The following is a 21,524-nucleotide window of genomic DNA, read 5'->3' on the forward strand; positions in this document are numbered from 1 at the left end:
AAAAGAATTTTATATTTTTGTTTCAGGGAGGAGGAAAGTACACCTCGGACAAGTACTGAGAAGAAGAAACAAGCCAGCAAATGTTCTGAAAACCTACAAAAACGATTTCCATTGAAACGACTTTAACGTTCTTAAGCACAAAACTATTTCAAGGATACTCTTAAAAGAGTGAAATCTTGTTATCTTATTGTAGAATATTTTTTTGGGCCGTTTAATGCTTAAGACCCAATTATAAGCTACTTTTGCCTTCTTCACTTTTTGTCTAATCTTAACCCAATTTGAGAAAAACGCGTTTAAATTTTTCATTGTTTTTCGTTTATTTACTCAAAGCATCCTTGTATCCGACTAAAATAAATAGTGTGACGAGCATAAGGTGTACTTTAACTGAAACTACTTATTGAGATTTTTTGGTCCCATCCAAAGGTGTAGTTTACTTTTACACAGAAAAATTGCTGAAAAATCTCTGTCAAAAATGATAATTCATCATTTAGTCTGATTTGAAGCTTGGCGATACAAGTTGATACAACTTTGATCATCGAAGCAAACTGATAATTTCAAATCTAAGAATTTAATTAGTTTCATTCAATATGTTTATAAGTAAAGTTTTTTGGAGTAAGCAGTCAAAACAAAAAATTAGAAGTCAAATACACCAGTTAAAGTATATATATATATTTTGGAATTACCGAATCAAATTCTTTAACGCATAACTTGTTTGTTAATTCAGTTCGTAGCTCGCCTATTCATTTTTTGTCCTTATATAGAATTCTGTTCGATGTTGATCTCGGTCGGTGTCGCAGTAATTGGGGGCATTTTTGCTCCTGGTTGTAGTGGCTGTACGACTGGCTGATTATAATATCGAGGGGGCTGATTCATTGGAACCTGGTTGGGCGCTGCATGGGTGTCCGCGATCACCCCAGACTGGGGCATTGAATCACCTTGTTGTACCACCGGTTTGTTAATATATCCGAGGGGCTCATTTGTAAGCACCTGGTACGGTGTTGCATGGATCACCCCTGCTTGGTTTCCTAGAAAAGCAGGTTTAAAGGTTCAAATAGTATTCGGCTGTAAAATACAACAAAACTCGTTAGATCCATTGTTTTGATGTAATCAAGCTATGTCGTTAGTGATTAATTTTTCTCTTTGGGGTAAACCAATGTTGTCTGTTTTCTTTTTAAGCGTTCCCTGGGTTGACCGGCTTAAACCAAAAACGCTAGTCATACAATATCATGGTTGAGTTTATGAAAAAAGCGATTTTTATATGAGGATTTGGGAAATATAGAAACTTAAAGTACCAAAAATGCCGCAAAATTCTGTACAAAAAAAATATTTTGCGAAAAAAATTGCTAGCAAAATTAAAGTTTTTTGTCTATAACGTAGACCAATTGCTCAAAAATTTCAAAGTCTTTTATCAACCAAATTTCAAAGACTTTTAACTAGATTTGCTTTCAGCGGAATTCAAGTTTTTTTTTAAAAATTGGTTGATACCAAAGACGCTTCGGATAGTTAAAAGTTTAAGAATTTTTATAACGGCGAAAAAATAGTAGCTGATTTAAGTTGCACATGCTGCTCGTAAAATTCAGACAAATTCTTCAAATTTCATATGAATTTTGACCTGACCTTGTGGCCAATGGGAATCTATTCCCCATGGTCATTAGGCGTGGAAAGAACCACAACTCCTTCACAAGCTGAAACTGAACTATAGCAAAAAAAGTTTGGTGTTTGAAAGTTTTTGCAACATTATTAGTCGTACAATTCCCACGTATGGCAGAATTACAGTCAAGTTACAGTGCTGATTTAAATTATCCGGACAAAACGAACAAAACTTGAAAGTTGGATTCAAATTTTCCTCAAACAGGGTTCAAATTAGACAAAAAGTGAGGAGAACAAAAGTTGCTTATAATTTCATCAAAATATATATGGGGGAACTTCTTCTCCGAAATTCTCAACCAAAATTTTACCCCAAAAATGGGTCATTTTGACTTTTTTCAGACAATCAAAAATGATGCTGAAGCTACTTTGTTAATTGATGAGAAATGTATATCACAAGAAGCTTCTTACACATCCAACAAAATTCTTGAAGGGTTAAATCTCCAAAAACCTATAAAAGAGAAATCATTTTTGCTTGATTGTCAAGAAACGTGATTTTTACTATATAAAACCAAAATCTCTGATAAAGAACAAATTTTAAACACTTTACACAAATTTTTAGAGATTTAAACCTCGTATAACTTCGTTGGGATGTAAAATAAGCTTCTTGTGTCATATATTCCTTATCGATTAAAAAATAGTTTAAGCGTAATTTTTGATTGTCTGAAAAAAATCAAAAAGACCAGTTTTTGGGGTAAAATTTTTGTTGAGAATTTCGGATAAAAAATTGCACCATATTAATTTTGATAAAATTCTAAGCAACTTTTGTGGTCTTCAATTTATGTCTAATCTTAACCCAATTTGAGAAAAACGTGTTCTAAAATTCAAGTTTTCTTCATTTTGTCCGGATAATTTAAATCAGCACCGTTTTCTCATAAAAAGAAGCTAGTCCAACAGTTTTCATGCTTTTTTTATATGCAAGAAACTGGACTGGAACCAGTTTAAAATTATTATTTATAACCAATTATAATCTTGATAAAACTATTTCTATAAAATATGTCTTACAAACCAATCATGATCCATAACTAACACTGACGATTAATTGTAATGATGAAAATTTTTGTAGTTTCGGCGCCAGAACAATTTAAATATTACTTAGAAGACATGGTCATTAGGTGTGGAAAGAACCACAACTCCTTCACAAGCTGAAATTGAACTATAGCAAAAAAAGTTTGGTGTTTGAAAGTTTTTGCAACATTGCTAGTCGTACAATTCCCACTTATGGCAGAATTACAGTCAAATTACAGTGCTGATTTAAATTATCCAGACAAAACGAACAAAACTTGAAAGTTGGATTCAAATTTTCCTCAAACTGGGTTCAAATTAGACAAAAAGTGAAGAGAACAAAAGTTGCTTATAATTTCATCAGAATTTATATGGGGGAACTTCTTCTCCGAAATTCTCAACCAAAATTTAACCCCAAAATTGGGTCATTTTGACTCTTTTCAGACAATCAAAAATGACGCTGAAGCTACTTTGCTAATTGATGAGAAATGTATATCACAAGAAGCTTCTTACACATCCAACAAAATTCTTGAAGGGTTAAATCTCCAAAAACCTATAAAAGAGAAATCGTTTTTGCTTGATTGTCAAGAAACGTAATTTTTACTATATAAAACCAAAATCTTTGATTAAGAACAAATTTTAAACACTTTACACAAATTTTTGGAAGTTTAACCCTCGTATAACTTCGTTGGGATGTAAAATAAGCTTCTTGTGTTATATATTTCTTATCGATTGATTATCGATCTTATAGACAATCTAATAGATATTTCTCTACGATTGATTATCGATCAATATTTTCGATCAACGATTCTTATCGATTGATTATCGATCTTATAGACAATCTAATAGATATTTCTCTACGTCTCAACTTGTCTAATCCATTATTTCAATTGATACGGCAAACACCAGGTCAAAACTGAACAACAAACCGTGCTTCTACACCGTGACACGACGCAAACTGCAACGAGTATTTCTCTACAGAATTTTCATGCAGTAAATTTTCACTCTCTTACAGTAAACTAAATTACGTGGAGCAATAAAATTCATTTTCAAGCAAAATATATATATTTTTGATGTTGTAATACCATTTTAAATAACCATAATAACGACTGATAAAACAATATACAAGTTGTTCCTCTCATCAAAATCTGCAGTAATGTTGAAATTTTTTGTAAAATTAAAATTAATTGAAAAAAAAATAGTTAGTGACAAAATAAAAGCTAGTTTTGTTAAACTTATCGAAGTTCCATGTTTCTCACGGGAACTAACTTTTTCACCTTTTTTTCTCCCATCCTCTTCATCTTCGTTTCCTCATTTAAAATATAAACATATTTATTCAAAATCTAGTATTATTTAAAATTTCAATCGTTAATTCATTTCTTCTAAAATCTTAACATTTTAATTAACCTAAACTTGAAACTTAAATATTATCAAGGCCTATCCTTGGTTCGTATCAACTTAATTTTTCCTAAAAGTTTGAGTATCCCTTAGGTTCTTAAGTGTTAATTCTTTTAATTTAAGACTAGTTGATCATCAAGGCTTCTCTTGAATCAATCAGAACCATTTTGTTCCCCCAACCTCCTAGATAAAGTTTCCAACGCTTATCAACGACCCAGGACTTATAGAAATTTTTGAAAAACTAACCATTTTAATCATGATAAACAGTGAAGAATTTCGATGACTCATCCTTCACTTAAACCCCTCCTCTTAGTTGACCCAGGTTAAAACAATCATAAACCTAGTAAGATCCAAAATGGAATCTAACGATCTACTTGCTGTTCAATCCTTCTTGACGCTCAAATTAGCGACTATAACAAAAAGCTAGCTACACAAACAAACACACATGGCACTCCACAAAACAATACAAATTTGTTACCCGCACCACCACCATAAATAAACAGTCTAAAAATAATCACCCTGTGTCCTTAGTTCCCCAAAATTATAGGAACACACTTGCAATCACTGAACATACGTCTCGAGGTAGTAACTTTGCAAGAAATCCAATATCTTATGTAACACTCCATCAATCAAATATTGACGGCACATACGACCAAATTGTAGAAAAAACAGACACAATAAATTTGCGTTCTCAAAATAATCATCTTTTAGCCCACGATGAGCCGACAGATTGAAACCCTCAACCGTTCCCTTTCCTGTCCATGAATTTTCTAACGCCACTGCTCTCGCGTTTTACTGTCAAACCTCACCTCCTCAAGCCTTCCCAGTTTTTCTTCTAACTCACCACGCATGGCTCCAGATGACTCAACGCAAACAGTTGTTAAAGCCTAATTTCAATAACTCTTATATAGAAACCCCTGATGAATACCTTGACTCCAAACCTAGCCCTAAAATTTTTCCCAAACATCCTTTCAACCCATTACTTCTCACAGCCTCTCCCTCTCCCTCTTCATACACTGACGCTACCCTGATCCTTTCTACAATGTCAAGTAATCAACCCGACGCACCCAACCCTGTTTTGAATTAGAGCATGAACCAGATTATTTATAACTCAACAAAAACACCTTCATAACACAAATATTGCATTAAAATTTCGTCAACTAACCTACTCGGTTTCAACATCCGAGTCCTCATCTCCTTCAGTTAATATTGCATCTGCAAGAGCACATCGAGTTTTTAAGCGAAATCACCCTGACACTACACCTCAAACTCTTATTAGTCGTCCACGTTCATCCCGACTATCTTCCCATCACTCGCAGCACACTAACACCCTTTTTAAGCCACATTTACCATCTTCCCTTCAATATACATACTATTCAACTAACAATACAAACCAACTAAACTTATTCGTTGATGAAAATGTGCTAGTTCCCACACTCTCCTACAATTTTACCAATCCACTGAAACTCCTATTAAAAAAGAACCCCCAAGATAACGAACTCTGCCACTCTTTCATTCACTAACTAACCACCGCACTTAACGAGAATCAATTCATACCATCCGCTTGAACCAAACCCTAATTAGATTTATAGCACCAGGCGCAAACAGATTTTCCATTAACCACTATGATCATGCTGTCACAAGATATATGGAAGATACCCCACACGAAGGCAATCCCAACACTAAGCCTCAACCATTAAGAACTTTTTAATCAGATCAGATTATATATTCCACTTAGATAGCACTAATAAAAAGTTTGATAATATAATCGCGCGCGCACTAACAAACACCAAAGCCTACAAAATGTTTTAAAGTAAATTGAACTCTTTTGCATTCACCTTTCACTTCCTTACACCCAAGGAAAGATATATGAACTGTTTGCACCAAATTATGTTAAAGACGAAACTACTTCACCAGTACACATCATAATTTATACAAAAATCTTATATCACAAACACACCGACCCGTATCCCACAATATCGTTTTATGTTTATCAATTCCAAGTACATGTCACCATATTTCTTAAATTTCACCTATTGTATTAAATCTACCAACTTACACAGCATCCCACGTAATTGACAAATGTACTTATTCTGCCCATTAACCAACACCTTTCCCATTGATGACGCTCGCCCATTAATAATGCCGCACGAATATGTAGAGCCCATTGAAATAACCCTACTCGAGCACATTCATGATACTAATTTTAATCACCAGCTTTAAAACCTAATCCAAAACACAAATCAAGAATTTTCAACACCTACCGAAGAAGTAGAAAAAATCAGACCACTTGGACTTCTTTTGCCTCTGCTTCGCACTAAAAACGTAATCCGCACGGTCGCCAAGCTTCTCATTACATCAGACACGACAACGACTACTTTTCCCCATGAATTTTACACTGAAACAGAGCCCACATATGCATGAATATTATTAAAACTTTAACAAATAAAACAAAACACCCACCATTGTTAAACAAGTTTTTCCTCTAATTTTTTTAGGTTTCAGCAGTCATTCATAAAAAACAAAAAAATCCAAATAAATTAAAAAATGGCAAACTATTTTTGTAAAATTAAAATTTTAATCTAACAACGAAGCTGAATTATCCAAGTGCAATAAAGTTCATAGCCAATGCAATAAATTAATAATTCTGCAGTGAAATTCAAAAAATTTAAGATAGTAAAAGAAAAGCAAATAGATTACAAGCAACTAATTTTTTATGTGAGCTTCTTTTATAACTCGATATTTGTCATTTACTTGACCAAATTTCACACACTCTGTCCACCAAAATCGCACATTTCGCCCACGTAGAACTGTTTAATAAATGAACTTTAGGTTTGAATAATAAATGATAACAACTCTTACTTGCTTTCACACATTTCAAACTTTCCCTTAACTCGGTTGGAACTATAAGTAAGCCTAAACTAAACAACGCAGCTTACTAATACAAAAATCAACCGCATGTATAAATGAGTCCCACGGTACTCAGATCAGATAAAACCCAGATTTAAACTTGATAAATTATTCTTTTGAAACCCACTTTCCTTTTAAGGTTTTTTTGAAACCACTTGAAACGCTAAAAACTTTAAAAAAAAAACCCAAAACCCAACAATTTTTTTTGATAAGAGGACACAACTGAAAACAGAAAAGTGAAAAACACCTGATAAAATAGAACAAAAGTGATAAAATAGATAAAATAAAACACAAAAAGAGACTCTGCTCAAAGAGTCGGTAAAACTACACTCCCTTCTGACCTAACCCACCACAACACGATGTGCAAACGGTACGAGCAACAAACGAAGATGAAAACCCGACGAAATTCCGACTCTGGATTGGCAAGTCTATCGGTTTGTTGCCGTAGTCGCAACCCTAACAGGATTTGAAGTAGGGACCCAACATCGCAACAAAGGAACCCATTGAAAAAAAACAATGGCGAACTCAATGTTGACTTCACATACAGACCCTATTCACTTGACTCTTCACACAGAAAAGTCAAACTTCATCTTGCACGTACTCTTGGTCTAGCTTAACGAAATCGACACATCGTTGCATCAATCTGAAATCTTGACACGATCACTTTCGACGATCTAGGTTCAAACGAGAAAACTAAATCTCTCCTTCCTTCACGCAGTCGTAGCTTCAGAAGGAAAAGACTCCAAAAAGAAAAAAATCTCTCCATACATCCTTCACTTCACTAAGCAATCTGAAAACTGAAACTCTACACCCCAGATGGGTGGAACCTGTTGAAAACTGGGATTTACATTCAGTTATATTCTTGATGAAACTATCTCTATAAAAAGTTTCTATCTAACCAATCATGATCCATAACTGACACTGCTGATTAATTGAAATGCTCGAAATTTTTGTAGTTTTAGCGCCAGAAAATTTTAATTATAACATAGCAGACAGTTGTTCTCCTTTGGAATAAGTTCCAGATACCTAACCCGCAAATACTAGTATACACTAGATCTATTGAGACTAGGATATATAAGAGTAAAATTAAAATCAGTATTAGACTAAAAAGTTGCACGAATCTATTCGGTCCAAAATAAGATAGCGTGACGGACAGACGGTGTACCTTATCTAAAATTACTCTATGAGTAAGCTATTCCAGGCATAATTTCAAAATGTCTGGACATATCAGAGAATTGTATGACTAGCATGTTTAGTCATTCTAGGCCCGCTGTGCGTTGCCTTGACAAGCAGCTCTTTTGTTGGCATTTTAACTTTGTCCTGACATTTGGCAATTGAAGTAGCGATTTTGGCGCAAAATAGAAACTCGGCCCAAAAAAGGTATTTTAAAACTATTTTTTCAATATTAGTTACACATAATTTCAATATGTCGCTTGATAGTTTGCGGTAATGTTTGAACAGAACAAAATATACCCATTCCTCAAATAATTTTTTTTACACAGAGATCATTTTTCTAAAACCGAGTTTTCCATTATTGTCTATTTTGTTTTAAAAAATGTTGAGCTTAAACATCCTGATTGCAGGAAATTTTGGAAGTATATCTTTTTTTATCATATCCTTGAAAATTTGAGTTGCGCTAAGCAGTTTTCTTGAGGTGATTCTTGCCCAATGCACCCCTATAACTGAACAGTTTGTGGAATCCACAAGCAAATAATGAGTATAGTTGAATTGAGCTGTTGCGTAATTCGCAACTGTAACTGGAATATTCAAACTGTAATGAAATCCGTAAACTGTAAGTGGAATCCGCAAACTGTAAGTGGAATCCGCATTTTGTTAGCGGATTCCCTTTACAGATATGTAGGTTTAGTAGCGTTTAAAATTAAATCTTTTAATTACAACGTTGTCAGTTACCAGATGGAGTGGCAAACATTCGATCTCAATTCCTGTCAAACATATCCAACTTCAATCTCATTTCCTGTCATCAATCTCAATTTCTGCCATCTCAACTCCTGCCAACTGAAAATACGGAACAAAACTTATTCATCAGTTCATTTCAAGCCATTGAATTAAAATTAATAAGTTTGAATTTAGCCATTTTGAAATATTTTCAAATTGCGAGACCAGAACATAGTTTTATAAGGAAACAATTTCAGGACTATTTATTCATGTTTTTGAACTTTAAATTTAAATCTGCTGTAATTCAAGTTTTGGAAAAATAGAATTTGGTTAAATTCAAAAGCTCAAGTATAAACAAACAGTAATAACAAACAGTAAGCAGTTCGAGAAATTCTTTCTCATTGACGGCATTCAAATAACAGCTGCCTCCAGGTTGAATTTGAAAATAGACAAGGTAAAAAACCTTATATCTTACCACTAAACAGAAAAATATAAGGACACAGAACAATCAAGAACGAACATCATTTTTTGCTAACTCAGTAGTGCGTACGTCTAGAGAGCAAAATAAAAAAATTTAACAAAGACTCCAAATTTTTCAAGGATTCAGATGATAACTGAAAAAATTTACAAATTCTGAAAATTTTCCATAATTTGACTAACATTTGGCCGGCCTCTATTCAATTATAAACGTGACCGACCTAATTTTGCACATACCTAAAGCCAGTCATATGCCTAATTGACCCATGCAAAGATAAGATAACTTTTGTCATGGAAAAATTATTCTTTCAGGACTCTGAACATCGAATAAAAAAAAACCTAACAAAAAATTTGTCAACACTCTGAAAAAACAATCACAAATCAAAAAAACTGAAAAAAAATAAACACCGATTTTTGAACTCATACCTACTTTAAAGGGTTGTTTCTTGATATTAAACAACATTTGACTTGTTTGTTTGACATTTTGATTTTGAAAATTTGTTAAAAAATAAAATTTCTGGAAAAAAAACTCGCAAAATTGACCTCGTTTTTCGACACTCCAGATGATGAATTTTCCAAAGTTTTTCTTGAAAAACCGACCATATTTTTTTTAATAGCAAAAAATTACCTGTTAAAATTATCGAAAATCAATACAGTGGCTTTGTCACAGTGTTATGCTGAAAAATTGTCTAGCGAACCAACCCCCCCAGCGAACAGCAAAAAAAAACCTTAAAATTAGGTTTTTGCAAAAAAGCCTTGTTTGATAATAAAAACTACGTTTTTTTGATTATAGATCTCTTTATCTGCCCCATGAAAAGACTCTGGCAGGCTTTGAGCAATATCCAACAGTTATTTGAGACAGGGCAGATTCTTGAGAATAAGACCTTCAGAGCTCTAAATTTGTTTAATAAATGTGAGTTAGATATTCAGAAAGTTTTGAATAGCTAACTCATGATTTCACTCGGTTATCTCAACCTAAACACTATCTTCATAAATTGAGTTCACGCTGCAAAATAGTGAATCTCAAATACTGAATCCAAAATACTGAATCTCAAATACTGAGACCCAAATACGGACCTAATACGGCGATATCTCTTCAGTACTCTGTCATCTCATCCCAAATACTATCTTTATTATTTGAATTCACGCTCTCAAATACTGAATGTCAAATACAAAATCCCAAATACTGATTCTCAAATACTAAATCCCAAATACTGACCTAAATCCGCGATACGTCAACCCAATAATCAATTAACCCATTTACCGAATTAACCCAATGAATTTATTCGGTGTTGTGTTTCCAAAACTATGATCACAAAAACTGATGCAAATACTAAAGTGTGACATCAATCGATTAAGTTAATCAATATGTTTTAAGATTTGGTCGTGGATTCCGCTGACAATTGTTAAATCCCTACTTTTAAATTCCGCAAGTGCATATGCAAGTTCAGTAATAAACAAATTTCTGAATTTCTTTGGAGTTGAAATTCTTTACAGCTGTAAGTGCGAGTCCCTCTTACATTTGCGGATTCCACTTACATTTTGTGGAATCCACTTACAGTTGCGGAATCCATAACAACTAGCTATATTTGCTTTAGACGTGCCGAAAAAATTTACGTTACATGTATATGTACGCGGAATCCACGTAATTCTTGTAAATGGAATCCATTTACATTTTGGAACATGTTTAAATACTTGTCTCTGGAATCGAAGAACATACAGACACAAAATTGTGCGCCTATCAAGTGCACAGCTTGGCCTCGTAATGTCCTAGCTCTTTTTGTATAATTGAGTCACAGATATTTTTTTGGTTTTTGCAGAGCTCGGAAATTGTCGACAAAGTGTCAAACGTTTTTATGCATACAATATACAGTTAAAATTTATACAATTTAATATGCAGATTAATAATGTTTTCAACTACTGACACTAATGTCATCGGGTTTTTTGAGGAAAAAGGAAAAAAAATGCTTACCAGAAGCTGCGCTATTGAGAAGATAGCGTATGAAGAATCTGACGGCAACACCAATACAGATGCTTGCAGGAAATCCGATGAAATACCACCAACTGCTGAACCTAAAAACATTTAAAAAATTTTGAAATCTTCTTCGTCAAGTTGGGATATTCCGGTTAATTTATACACTTTCCTCTGATCTTTGCCGACCGTCATATGAAAAATTGAGGTTTGTAATTTTTTCTCCGATGGTACCTAAGAGCCAAAATTCTACACGTGATAAACAAAAAATTCAACGTGTTAACGAATTTTTAACGCGTAATTACCAAATCTCGCTTTTTTCGCAAATCTCGCTTTTTTTTGTGATAGTTAACAAGAACGCAACAATGAAGCACCGGCCTACTTGCATGCGCATAGATTAGCATGCGGTTAATAAGTAAGTAATGACTTTAATTGCGCATATGCTAAACGGCACGCATGAAAGCCGCTACGCCCCCCCCCCCAAACATTGAACAATTTCACACAAACTTGGAACTATCTACACCTGAAATTAATCTTTTACCATAAAACGATCACTATCAAATGTTCTGGGCTTTCAATCCTACAAATATATTCATTTCAATAAACCGCATAAAAACATCGAATTTTTTTTAATGTTCAATTTTGCGTTTTTGTCAATTATCTCGGGACGGCAAAAAGTTTATCCAGAAAAAAAAACAAAATAAAATGTCTATCATGAAAAAAAAATCAAGTTATATCGCTTTACCGCCCGCAGCCATCTTGACATTGGTTCCTCGAGCAGCAAAATATACAGTCACTGTCTTCCAAACAGAATTCACCGGTTCCCAAAGCTAGTTTCCAAAGCAATGCGCCGCAGACCAAACCAAGTGTTTGAATAGAATAGTTACCCATATTTTAAACAAAAAGAATGATTGAGTAGCAAGCAGAAGTCTATAATAAATTTTACAGGATATATTCAATAACAGACCGTACTGTGTGTTCAATAAACCGTAGATTAAAAGTTAAATCTCTCTCTGTATATTTTTATGTTTAAAATAAAAAACTATGCTGGTTTCAGTGTTTACTTAGAAGAGAAATTTATCAAAAATGGAGTACGTGACTGAACAGAATCGTTCAAGAGCAGAATGAATTAACCGATGCTATAATCAACAGACCGTAAATATAATGGTTTGACAGGCTGGTTTCTATGCTGGTTTCAGTGTTTATTTAGAAGAGAAATTTATCAAAAATGGAGTACGTGACTGAACAGAATCGTTCAAGAACAGAATGAATTAACCGATGCTATAATCAACAGACCGTAGATATAATGGTTTGACGGGCAACTAAATCTAAATCAGTAAAAAACTTCGAACCGCATTACGAGGCCAAGCTGTGCACTGTATAGGTGCATAATTTTGTGTCTGTATGTTCCTGGATTCCATAGACAAACTTTTCAACATGCTCCAAAAAGTCAGTGGATTCCAATTACAAAACTTCCGTAGATTCCGCGTACAAATACCTGTAATTTAAACTTTGTTGGCACATTTGTTGTGCCACGGATTCCGAAACAAGCGAATATAGCTAGCTGTTCTGGATTCCACAAACTGTAAGGGGATTCCACAAAATGTAAGTAGAATCCGCAAATGTAAGTGGAATCCGCTGTAGTGGTTTTAGAATTTTGTTTATTTCTGAACTTGCATATGAACAATTAAAAGCTAGAGCTGGAGTTCCTATCTAAGGCAATGCGGAATTTAAAGGCAAGGACTTGACCTTTGTCAGCGGAATCCACGAAAAAGTCTCAAAACAGTTGTTAGCTAAATCGGTGGATGTCACCATTTAGTATTTTGGAAAAAAAACACCGAATAAGTTCAATATTTGGAGTCATTGGCTTGAGAGTGTATGGGCAGCATATTGCCGAATTACGTCTGTATTTAGGATTGCATCAGTATTTGCAAATTTCAGATCGAAGTAGGTCAGTATTTAGGATCGAAGTTGAGTAGGTCAGTATTTGGGATCGAAGTTGAGATCGAAATTGACAGTATTTGAGATCGAAGTTAGGTTGACAGGAATTGAGACCAAACATTTGGTGTTTCAACTGGTATTTGATCAAGGTAGTAATTGAGATTGATTTTTTCTGGTAACCAGTAATTAAAAGATAAATTTTTTAAAGCACTATACTTCACATATACAAAATGCGGATTCCATTTACAATTTGCGGATTCTACTTACCGTTTGCGGATTCAGCTTGCAGTTGCGGAATCCGCAACAGCTCAATTCAACTATGCAAATATCTTAATATTTGTTTGTCGGTTCCACAAAATGTTCTGGATTCCGCAATTACGGTTGCGGATTCCGTAAAATTGCCTATTTTGGAGCGATTTTGAGCTGTACAATGTTTTAAGTCTTTGTTTGCGGAATCCGAAACAGCGAAGAAGATCAAAGAAAAAGAGCAAAGTTGCCGATTCTGCGACAAATCTGGTTTCGGCTTGTTGCGGAATCCGCTGACAATGCACAAAATGTACAGTTTGGCCTCGTAATGCGTGTCGCAAGACCGATTGAGCAAGTCACTTTGGTTGCAACGACATTTCCTTTAAAATAATTTGCGCGAACCTCATTGTCTTTATAGATAATTTTTGTGGTTACACAAAAACTGTTGGCCAATACTTGGGATGATAAAAATATTTCTATCATAGAATTTCAAACCAAAAAATGGCTTATCGAACTGTTTCATACTACCTCATGGACCAAAAAAAAGTATAAAAATAGCATGGTAATCTTTTTTATTGAATTTTATAATACGCAGTTTTGCTACCTTTTGGAGTAAAATAACAAGTTTTTTTGCCATTATTTTGAACACAATTTTTGTACTATGAAATTGTATAATAATGCTTTTCCAGACTATGAAATCGTATGACCAGCATTTTTTCCGTAAAAAAACACCTCAATTTTTTAAACATTTTTGTTTCCCATCCTAAGCACTGTAACAAAAAAACCCAGGGTGTAAGTGGCAGTAACCACACATAACAGGTTATTAATTGTGTCATATGATCTGTGTCATAATTGTCGTGTTATTAATTATGTTTTTAGCTAGTTCAAATTGACCTTTATTCTTAACTAGACACCTGCCTAGTTTTTGTCTACTCAAAGTCTAGTGGACTTTGGGGTTCTCTTATTGTTACATAGATAACAAAAAAATCTAGTATTTTCATTTTCGTTCCTTTTCACTTATATTTAGTCAATTTTGCCAGATTAGAGATGTTTTCACAGTCTTTATTATGGCACAGTCAACAGATTCGAACTTGAGTGGAATTCCTGCCTTTTGATCCTATTACACTCTAGAACCCCCACCCACCTAAGCAACATCCAGTAATATTAGCCAGGCATAAACAAATAATGTTTTTTTTTCTTAAAGTGATGTTTATATTAGCATATGAAAACGAAAAAAATTGAATTTGTTGACAAAAGCAACACTTAAGTATGATTTTTAAACTCAACCTGGACTACGTCATAGACTCGAATTTTTTTTTTGTAAACTGTATATTCGAGGACAGAAGCAAATTTGCAACTAACAAAGGATTTAAAAAACTTACATCAAACTTCTAGTTTTTCTATGTATAAAATCATTTCATACAACTTTCATATATAAAAAATTTGATAATTATTTTTTTTGTTCATAACAAAAAAATTTTGATGCCAAAGTGGCTCTTATGTAACCAAAACTGCCACCAGTTTGCTTTGTTTGAGTTTCAAACCAATTAAGGATAGTTTTGGTTGAAACAATTCTTGTCATATGTTGTAAATTGTGTTTTTAGTTAGTTTAAAATGAATTTTTCTTAAAAAACTAGTTACCGGCCTAGTTTTTTTCTATTGGAAGTCCAGGGACTTTTGTGCTCTCTTTTTATTGAATAGATTCAAAAATATCGAGTGTTTTCACTTTTTTTTCTCTTTTAAATTAGTCAATTTTGCCAGATTAGTGGTGTTTTCTTTTTTTATGGCACAGTGAACAATTTCAAACTTGAGGTGAATTCCCGCCTTTTGCCCTTTTTGCACTGTAGAGCCGCAACCCAATTAATAAAAAGAGTGATCAAATTCAGTTAGCAATAATTGCTAAACAGAACTTGGACGTCGATAGTTTGAAATTACCTTCGGTGGTTGAAACAGAAATCCCAATTCTAGACAGATCTCATGATTCAAAAGTTGAACAGTCGAGAAAGGCAGGAAGGCCAGAATTCAAGACATTATGCAAGTTTAAGAAGTCGCGGAAGAATAGAAACAATTGCGGAATAGAAACAAAAATTTGGAGGCATGAGAAGAATCGAAACAGAAAAAAAAACGTGAGACCGATACCTTAATTGGCTCTTGGAGTAAAACTAGAAGTATTTGTTCCCAAAATCACCCAGGCTAAAAACTTTGTCGGTCAACTGAACAAATTTTTCGCCTGCACAAACAATCGTCAAACAAAAACCGTATAATCGTCTAACAAAACTTTTGAAAAGATAAACTTTTAGGAGGACAAAAATAGACCGAGAACCCCGGGAGAAGTTCAGGGGAGCAATTTCGTATTTGGCGAGAACATGTGAAATAGGAGACCAGGATAAACAAGATTCGATAGTGACGTTTTCATTTTCATTAAGAAGAATTGCGATCTCCTACGGAAAATTTTACCAAAATTTCAATCAAACGAATGCCTTAAATCAGGAAATCATCAATGAAAAAAGATATGTTAAACATATCAAACTCATGATTATGTCAAGATAAATTAACACTGGAAAAATGTACAAAAAATAAACCCATTAAAAAAGAACCAAGCTTGATTATAGAAAAATCGAAGTCATGCAAGAAAGATGGTGACGTTTTTACCCAAATTCCATTTAATGTAGGAAATGAGGTAGCGTTTTTATTATCTCAGAGCTTTTCCTTCCAATTCGAAATTAAACTCATGTACGAAAAGTGCACTGCTTTTTCCATCTCCACGAGGGAAATGATATGTAGTTTACGTATTTAAGAGGGAAACTTTGAAAGATTATGCAAAACCGAGGCAAAAAGACCTTGTAGAGGAATACTCGACAAATCCGAACTGTCAAAACCCTCCCTTGGAACCACTTACGACAGTAAACATTTGTTTTCAAAATTCAACACATACCAAGGAGCGATATAGGACTTATTAGGATTTCTTTCTGGAATCGATTTTCGAAAAATTTTACCAGCCTCACGTTACGTGAACAAACTTATTTTCAGTACAATCTGCAAAATCAAGCAAAGTCTATTTATAAATAAACGGTGTAAAAGGAAAAATTCTAAAAATTACGAAATGTACATTATTTAGACATTGGAGTTAAACAATGTAAATAGCTTTCTCAGGCTGAAGGTGTGAAAAATGTCACACACCCAACGGTCGTTCTTTGCTTATAATGTCAAATTTTTCATCAATTTAATTTGCAATTGCAATTCAAATCACTCGCGCACAGATTCTTGTACAAGCAGTTGTATTTTTTTGAATTTATAATAAAGTTGTTTTATATTCACTTCATTTTATCAGATGAGTGTTGTTTTTGTCTTTCCTGTCCCATTACAAATTTTTCCAGATGAGAATCTAAAAACTAAAAAAATAAACAATCATACATAAGACCAACACCTAAACATTAGAAGTAGATTTAATTTTTGTTGACAATAATCAAAAATGATGAGCAAAAACTAAGTAGAACAAAAATTACAACTGCCTTCAATTTCATTTATCCACCATTGCTCAACAAGTTGATCAATTTAATGACAACCGAGGACAAAACCTTTTCCGAGGATATAAGATGGGGGAAAAGCGCTGGCAAACGGAATAAGTATGAATCCTACTTTAAGACCCTCCAACGGGACCTTCACATCGAGACGGACTATTATTCAGCGACAACAAACCCGAGGTTCACTGCACTTAGATCGATAATATACTCCACGAAACTCATCCTTGATACTTCTGGATGAAGGCGCTGGCTAAAAATATATGGTTGCCACATCTCTGCAGAGAAATCAACTGCCACGGGAAAACCTGTTCAATCTGTAAAAAAAAAACTGTGACAATCTGAAAGATTTACTGGGCGCAGCACACACTCTGCAAGGTAGAGTGTTAAATAAGTTCTCAGAACATTCCGTTTCAAAGCTCTCGACCATTTACTGCAATTTTAGCCTAATTCTTTAATTCATTAGTGAGGGAGTTTTCTGTACAGTGGGAGATCATAAATCCAATGGAGTGTTTGAATGACTTATTTACACAGTAAAGCAAAACTTGTAGCAATGTCTTGTAATAACCCAAAACTGATCTTAAAATCAGTAATTGATAATTTAATTTGAACAATTTGCTCAGCTTAACAGCCAATCCAGTGGATGCACAAGTTTTTTGAAACATTTTAATAGAACGCCTGACAGTTTTGGGAAAATTCTGGTCTCGAACGCAATTAGTCTAGATAAAAAGAATATGCCGCATGCTTGATTGCAGGACTGAGCGGAAAACGTTAAATTTGAACACCATTATGTCAATGAATCAAACCAGGGAAAGAAAGATACGAAAATACTCAACCAAAAAAGCTTCCAAGTTCAAACACAGAACCCCACTGGCGAAACTTTTCACAAAACAAGGTTACTGGTTTAGAAAAAAAAATATAGAGAGTAAGAGCAACCGTATTTTAGATCTCTTATGGGAAAATATTAAACAGTTAGGATCACACAATATTTCTCAAAAAATAGCTCATATTTCTCAGAGCAAGAAAAAACGAAAAGCTTCAACAACATTCTTTGATAATAAAATGATACCTTTGCTATCTATTCTAGTTTTGCAGGAAAGAAGAAAAAGAAAAGACTCCTGCCACTGAAAAGACCGGAGTCGTGTCATGTGGGGCCTTTGACACCTTGCAAACATACGGAAATTTACTCACACATACATACATACATACATTCATACATACATACAAACATACTTACATTTATACATGCATACATACATACATACATACATACATACATACATACATACATACATACATACATACATACATACATACATACATACATACATACATACATACATACATACAAACATACATACATACATACATACATACATACATACATACATACATACATACATACATACATACATACATACATACATACATACATACATACATACATACATACATACATATATACATACATACATACATACATACATACATACATACATACATACATACATACACATACTTACATATTTTCCAGTGGTTATTTTGCTCGCGGATTTTAAAAAAGTCGCTCACATTGTTTTTGGTCAAGACATCCAATAAAATCTTGCTTGAGTTGAGAACGGTTAAGCATTTGTTTAAAATTGTAGATAGTATTTCAACTGCATCTTAGCGTCACATTACCTTTACAGGCCTTTTTGTTGGTTTTAATCGGTTTTCTTTATAAGACCGCTCAAAAACCGCTTAAAAACCGCTCAAATCTTGCTTGAAAAACCGTTCATTTTAGGGCAATGACTACAGCGATAAGTTAGATTCTCAATCTTTCTCTTCTGATTGTTTTTTAGATGCCCCAAAGCACACGACCATAGACGACAACGCCACCATCAAATTAGGGAGAAAACCTTCCAAGCGTACCAGAGAAACCCCATTTCGATGGAGAGCACCTCCGAAACGACACATGCGCCAATAACTCCCCCTATGCCAACGGTCGATTCCTCCAGACAACGAAGAAACGTGGGGTTTCCAAAGTTCGTGGAGAAAGACGATTCGTAGAGGGGGTGTCACCAATATAAAAGAAAAGCCAGACAGATCTCTGATCGAACTGGTCTCATCCATCAAAACTAGAGAAAAATCTCAACAATGAGTATCTGTAATCAACTGCCATCAGCTGTTAGCCCCATTGGAATAAACCGTTACTCAATCAGTCTCAGATAAAACGGAAGACACAACGACTCCCAATTCATCGGTGGATCCACAAATGAGAGCCGCGGGATCATTTTTAACCGAGTCGGATACGGGGCCATTTCATCGATATCTCTTCCATAATCGACATAGAAACAAGATCGGAGGTGGATACGTTCCACAACAAGTTCATCCTAGCTTTGAATCGATCCAGCTTTAAAACTCCAAAACCTATTTGTAGCACTAGTGCGACTGTCAATTATATTTCGTTTCAAAATTACGGAATTTTACCCCTCGGAAAACTTCAATGACTCATAATTTAGATTTAGCTTCTATAACATTATTCAAACTAATTCCCCAATTCTTATTTAATCTTTCATCACCGTTGTACATTAACATCTTGTAAATATTCCCTACAAATATCTACATTGAACTGTTTGTAGCCTGTATTCTTTCTACATGTAACCTCGACTCTGAATATATATGTACTTATATCTTGTGATTTACAATATGTTTATAAAAAGTTCTGTTGCCCGTGGGGTGAAGTGAGAAAGGATTATGAGTGTTATTTGGCTATCTTCGAAAGTATTCGATATAATTTTTTCCTGCAATGGGTAATGTTGTGAACTGTGTTATTAAATAGTTTTAACTTACCATCATTATCAATTAGATACCTGCCTAGTTCAAATTGGAATTACCGGCACTTTTATTGTTGACAAAAAAAGAAATAGTTTTAATTCAATTCTTTCTGTTTTTATTCGTTTAACTTTTAGTTAGTCAATTTTAGTATAAAAGGGGTGTTTGAATACACTTTATTATCAAATAAGTTTATCCCATGAAAGTTGTATGACACGCTTTTTCAATAGACTCCATATACGAAACTATATAACGAGCATTTTTCTTGTATGGACATCAACACATACATACATACACATACTTACATATTTTCCAGTGGTTATTTTGCTCGCGGATTTTAAAAAAAGTCGCTCACATTGTTTTTGGTCAAGACATCCAATAAAATCTTGCTTGAGTTGAGAACGGTTAAGCATTTGTTTAAAATTGTAGATAGTATTTCAACTGCATCTTAGCGTCACATTACCTTTCCAGGCCTTTTTGTTGGTTTTAATCGATTTTCTTTATAAGACCGCTCAAAAACCGCTTAAAAACCGCTCAAATCTTGCTTGAAAAACCGTTCAAAAATCACCGCAAGAAATGAGCGGTTTTTGAGCGGTTTCTTAAGCAAGATTTGAGCGGTTTGAGTGGTTTTTCAAAAAAAAAACGCCCAAACCGCTCAAACCGCTCAAATCTTGCTGGAAAACCGCTCAAACCGCTCATACCTTGAGCGGTTTTTGAGCGGGATCTCGACCCGGGCAGCCAAGAAATGAAAATCAAGGAAGGATAATTGTTTACCGAAAACTATCTCTCTTTCAACACGGACATACCATCTGTGTTAGACTTAGACCATTGGTACATGTCGCTAACAATTTTTAGGGCAATGACTACAGCGATAAGTTAGATTCTCAATATTTCTCTTCTGATTGTTTTTTAGATGCCCCAAAGCACACGACCATAGACGACAACGCCACCATCAAATTAGGGAGAAAACCTTCCAAGCGTACCAGAGAAACCCCATTTCGATGGAGAGCACCTCCGAAACGACACATGCGCCAATAACTCCCCCTATGCCAACGGTCGATTCCTCCAGACAACGAAGAAACGTGGGGTTTCCAAAGTTCTTTAGACAAAGACGATTCGTAGAGGGGGTGTCACCTACATTGATCACCAATTTAGAAGAAAAGCCAGAAAGATCTCTGATCGAACTGGTCTCATCCATCAAATCTAGTGAAAAATCTCAACAAGGAGTATGTAATCAACTGCCATCAGCTGTTAGCCCCATTGGAATAAACCGTTACTCAATCAGTCTCAGATAAAAACGGAAGACACAACGACTCCCAATTCGTCGGTGTATCCACAAATGAGAGCCACGGGATCATTTTTAGCCGAGTCGGATACGGGGCCATTTCATCGATATCTCTTCCATAATGGACATAGAAACAAGATCGGAGGTGGATACGTTCCACAACAAGTTCATCTTAGCTTTGAATCGATCCAGCTTCAAAATTCCAAAACCTATTTATAGCACTAGTGCGACTGTCAAATATATTTCGTTTCAAAATTACGGAATTTTACCCCTCGGAAAACTTCAATGACTCATGATTTAGATTTAGCTTCTATAACATTATTCAAACTAATTCCCCAATTCTTATTTAATCTTTCATCACCGTTGTACATTAACATCTTGTAAATTTTCCCTACAAATATCTACATTGAAC

The 21,524-nt window shown here is 34.4% G+C and overlaps 1 long non-coding RNA gene across 1 annotated transcript; it reads right to left on the reverse strand.

Annotated features, from left to right (window-relative positions):
• Positions 1–625: 625 nt before the first annotated feature.
• On the reverse strand, positions 626–12,504 carry LOC134840367 (uncharacterized). The gene is made up of 3 exons (XR_010162416.1): positions 12,051–12,504; positions 11,306–11,406; positions 626–1,025 (listed from the first exon to the last, which is right to left on the reverse strand). It is a non-coding gene; the product is annotated as an uncharacterized LOC134840367 (long non-coding RNA).
• Between the last annotated feature and the right edge of the window lie 9,020 nt (positions 12,505–21,524).

This window comes from Symsagittifera roscoffensis, chromosome 2 (genome assembly GCF_963678635.1).
Source record: "Symsagittifera roscoffensis chromosome 2, txSymRosc1.1, whole genome shotgun sequence".
Taxonomy (NCBI): Eukaryota; Metazoa; Xenacoelomorpha; order Acoela; family Convolutidae; genus Symsagittifera; species Symsagittifera roscoffensis.